Source organism: Panthera onca, chromosome A1 (assembly GCF_046562875.1).
Source record: "Panthera onca isolate mPanOnc1 chromosome A1, mPanOnc1 haplotype 2, whole genome shotgun sequence".
Lineage (NCBI taxonomy): Eukaryota > Metazoa > Chordata > Mammalia > Carnivora > Felidae > Panthera > Panthera onca.
Window position 1 is genome coordinate 145,280,338 of NC_138339.1, and position 5,076 is coordinate 145,285,413.

The following is a 5,076-nucleotide window of genomic DNA, read 5'->3' on the forward strand; positions in this document are numbered from 1 at the left end:
AAAATACACAACACCCACGCAAGATAAAGAATAGAGCAAGCAAAAGAGGAATCAAGAAAAAGCCAGACAGAGACAAATACCCTACAACTTCACAAAGACAAATCCTATATGATTTCACTCAAATGTGGAATCTAAAAAACAAAACAAATGAACAAACAAAAAGCAGAAACAGACTTATAAATCCAACAGACTGGTGATTGCCAGAGGGGAGGGGGATGTGGGGATGGGCAAAATTGGAAAAGGGATGAAAACGTACAAACTTCCAGCTGTAAGATTAAGTCACGTGGATGAAAAGTACGGCGTAGTGAATATAGTCAATAATATTGCAATAACATTGTATGGTGACCACGCTTTTTGTGGTGAGCGTTTGCGGAATGTACAGAATTGTCAAACTGCTGTGCTGTATGCCTGACGCTAACATTATACGTCAACTCTGCTTCAATTAAAAAAATAAATAAGCATCAGCAAATTTCTCTGACGTGTGAGGATAAAGCAGTCACAAATAAATCAACTAGAAGAGTCAGGGAGATTAAAATTTGATCCTTGAACCAGCAGATGAAACATCTTTTTTTTCTGAAATGTAATTTTAGTATAACGAAGATGAATGTGTGTTTTATAACCTAGTGACTAGTGATAGCTCAGAGTTTTGGTAGTTCACTTTTCTGGAAAGCCCATAGTATCTGAGTGAGTCGTTACAGAAAGTATTAAGAAGAATGAAATGTTTTCCATAGCCCTTTTATTTATTTTTTAAATTATTTAAAAAATTTTTAAATGTTTATTTTTGAGAGAGAGAGACAGAGTGTGAGTGGGGGAGGGGCAGAGAGAGAGGGAGACACAGAATCCAAAGCAGGTTCCTGGCTCTGAGCTGTCAGCACAGAGCCTGATGTGGGGCTTGAACTCATGTACCATGAGATCATGACCTGAGCCAAAGTCAGACGCTTAACCAGCTGAGCCACCCAGGCGCCCCTAATATTTATTTTTGAGAGAGAGAGACAGAGTGTGAGTGGGGGAGGGGCAGAGAGAGAGGGAGACCCAGAATCCGAAGTAGGCTCCTGGCTCTGAGCTGTCAGCACAGAGCCCGACACAGGTCTCAAACCCAAGGGGACCACAAGATCGTGACCTGAGCCAAAGTCAGACGCTTAACAGACTGGGGTACCCAGACGCCCCTAAATTATTATTTGAGAGAGAGAGAGAGAGAGAGAGAGAGAGAGAGAGAATCTTAAGCGGGTTCCATGCTCAGTGCGGAGCCTGACATGGGGCTCAATCCCATGACCCTGGGATCATGACCTGAGCGGAAATCAAGACTCAGTTGCTCAACTGACTGAGCCACCTAGATGCCCCTGTATTCCTTAACCCTTTTCAAAAGTCTTGGTCCCTTTTGAAAAATTGACAAATGAAAAATACAATTGGGCGCCTGGGTGGCTCAAGTCGGTTAAGCATCCAACTTCAGCTCAGATCATGATCTTGCAGTTTGTGGGTTTGAGCCCCACGTTGGGCTCTGTGCTGAACCTGGAGCTCAGAGCCTGGAACCTGCTTCGGATTCTGTGTCTTCCTCTCTCTCTCTCTCCCTCTCTCTCTCTCTCTCTCTCTGCCCCTCCCCTGCTTTCACTCTATCTCTCAAAAATAAACAAACATTTATTTTTTTTTTAATTTTTTTTTTTAACGTTTATTTATTTTTGAGACAGAGAGAGACAGAGCATGAACGGGGGAGGGTCAGAGAGAGGGAGACACAGAATCTGAAACAGGCTCCAGGCTCTGAGCTGTCAGCACAGAGCCCAACGCGGGGCTCGAACTCACGGAGCGCGAGATTGTGACCTGAGCCGAAGTCAGACGCTCAACCGACTGAGCCACCCAGGCGCCCCAAACATTTGAAAAAATATCTAAAAAAAGAAAAATCCATCGAACAGAAAGAGAAGTTTTTCTCCTAGATATAGAACACTTTCTGGTATTTGTATTTTGAGTGCTTGGAGTAAAATAGGCCCCACTTTCAAAGGCTGTTAATAACAGCCGGCGCAAGGACTTGTTTCATTTGATTTAGCACCAACTGAAATTAACAGTAAAGAAGATATATAGTTGTGTTTCTCCTCTACCTCTCTTACTGCCCACTCCTACCAGGCCACACTACATAAGCATGTGTCTTCCCAATGCCAGGCAGGAATCTAGAATAATGATTTAAAAATGGCTCGTCATGGGGCACCTGAGTGGCTCAGTCAGTTAAGTCCCCGACTTCAGCTCAGGTCATGATCTCTTGGTTCCCTGGCCTGACCCCCACGTCGGGCTCCCTGATGACAGCTCAGAACTTGGAGCCTGCTTCGGATTCTGTGTCTCCCTCTCTCTATCTGCTCCTCCCCCTTGCTCACACACACACACACACACACACACACACACACGCACTCAAAAATAAATAAACATTTAAAAAATTTTTTTTAATGGCTGGTCAGATTGCAGACACTGGCAGGATTTTTTCCCCTTAAGAGAGGATGTACGTGAACGCTCCCAGGTATCAACTTCTTTGGTTAGGAATAAAGAACTCCACCCTCAGCAAACTGAATTACTTTTCCTGGTCCTTTTTCCCTCTCATATAAAACTTTTTCATTGCTACACCTGCTTACTCATTATGGCTGCTATATTCTCAAGGAAATTTCCCACCAGGGATGCTTGATTTATTTCTATCTTCTGAGGACAAAGTATGTGTATTTTACATGGTGTTATAAGTTTTTCTTCTTATTTTTAAGTACTTTGTTACTCTTCAAGGCAGAATGATCAGGCGAACTGGCAAGCAGATCCTAAAGACACATTTCTTAACCGGAGTAACCTCTGAAAATGCAACATGTCATTCACATTTTCACTTAGGAAAATTCATTCAACTCTGGTACTTATCCAAGAGCTTGTATCATAATGTCAATTTCTAACATAAGTTATATCCCTCAGTGCTCATGTATTTTCAGGAGAAAACAAGTCACATCAAAGTAATATTTTCCTAAATGTTATGTGATACATTTTTATAGCAACTTGAAAATTCTGAGTAAACTGAAATTATGTTTAACAACAAAATAAATGCAGCTTATACAGCCACCTTATAGGTTTCTTAGTTTATTTTTTTTTTAACGTTTATTTATTTTTGAGACAGAGAGAGACAGAGCATGAACAGGTGAGGAGCAGAGAGAGAGGGAGACACAGAATCTGAAACAGGCTCCAGGCTCTGAGCTGTCAGCACAGAGCCCGACTCGGGGCTCGAACTCATGACCTGAGCCGAAGTCGGACGCTTAACCGACCAAGCCACCCAGGCGCCCCAGGTTTCTTAGTTTAAATAAGGCAACAGTAAATTTGCATTCTGTACTGAATTTATAAATCCAGCTATTTTTATCTGAATTTATACGTACAGAATTTTATAGATACAGCATCTCACAAAACCATGCCCCATGTGCTGGAAATGTTGTGGGGTTTTTTTGGTTTTGTTTTCATTGTTGTTGTTGTTTGTTTTTTGGGGGGTTTTTTTGGCATCTGGCTATACAAAAGCCTCTGATTAATTAGACACTTTCTCCAAATTCATATAATGTAATTTTTTACTTTTCCAGAAAAATAGGAAACCAATCACTTTTTCCTCCTGAACAAAAGTCCTATTGCTACCAATTGCTCTTTTAATCTTGCTCCAAGAGAATTTTTTAAGCTTGGACATTTTGAATTGTGCCCCCATAGCTGGATGAAACACACCAGGAAATCTCCAAAGACAAATTTCAGCATGAGACTCATTTGGCGGATCCTTACAAAATAACAAAACAACATCCACAGAAATGCAACTAATGTAACTTTCAAGGAATTCGTCCATGGCAGAGTACTTAGAACAAGGAACTTGTAAACGAAAAGAAGAGATTCTGTTCATCTTGCTAACTGCCAGCCAGCATGTGTCCTCATGGAATAACCGATGCTTTCGGGTCTATTTGTGGAACTTTTGTTTGCAGCAGAGCATGCATACAGGGCCAGATCTCGTTGGTCTCTGTTCCGGAGAATGTTTCCAACACTCCCTTCTTCCGGTAATATTCCAGGACAGGTTTGGTTGGTCTTCGTAAACCTTCAGCCTCTTGATGAGCGTCTCTGGTCTATCATCCTCACGCTGAACGAAAGGCTCGCCGGTCACACGCCAACCACTTTGGGAAGTTTGAATTCGAGGTTGTAGACGCGCCCACGGCCTGGATGAATCCAGCGAGCGGAGAGGCGTTGCTGGATGACCTCGGAGGGCACGTTCAGGTTCAACACCAGGTGTATCTGATAAACTCTATCCAGGGCCTCAGCTTGTCGTAGTGTTCTGGGGAAACCACACAACAGCCAGCTCTCCTGGCTGAAATTTTTCAGCTCGTGAAGGGTCACCCGGGTCATGACGTCGTCCGGTATGAGCTTCCCCTGGTCCATGAAAACCTTGGCGAGCACACCGATCTCTATGTCCCTCAGCATGTTTTCTCGGATCAGGTCCCCGCTGGAGAACTTTTTCAGCCGGAAGTGTTTGGTGATGTGCAAAGCCAGGGTGTGCTTGCCGGAGCCCGGGGCGCCCCGGCGCCGCCATGGCTGCTGGGCAAGACCCGGCTACAGACGGTTGGGCCCGGGACTCCGGCCGCGTGTGCTCTGCAAGCTGCGCGCCCGGCAACGCGCTCCGGGGCCGTGGGCGGCAGGTGCAGCTCAGTGCAGCAAGGACGCAACCCCGCAGTGCAAGCGGGGACTGCACTCTGACCAAGAGCACGTTCGTAACTTGGAAGATGGAGCCAAGAAATCCTCCTGTTCACCATGCAGGAGAAAAGATGGTAAGTAGGAAAAGAAACTCCGGGAACATGAGGTGTAGATTCAAAGTTCCACCATTCACACGCAGAAAATGGAGAGGGTGGAGGGATACAGTATTTAAAGAAATGATTCAAGAAAGAATACACAAGAATTTCCTAGAGTTAAAGAATGGTATGCGTCGCAGGAATAGACATTCCAGAACACCGAGTAGAAAATATTGGCAAAGGTGTGAGTAAATAGAGCTCACACTCCTAGGGTGGGGTGTGCCCACAGTTAGTTTGGAAGGCAACTTGGCTGTGGCTA

At 44.3% G+C, this 5,076-nt stretch overlaps 1 pseudogene; it reads right to left on the reverse strand.

Annotated features, from left to right (window-relative positions):
* Nucleotides 1-3,387: 3,387 nt before the first annotated feature.
* Nucleotides 3,388-4,802, reverse strand: LOC132680457 (GTP:AMP phosphotransferase AK3, mitochondrial pseudogene; annotated as a pseudogene).
* Between the last annotated feature and the right edge of the window lie 274 nt (nt 4,803-5,076).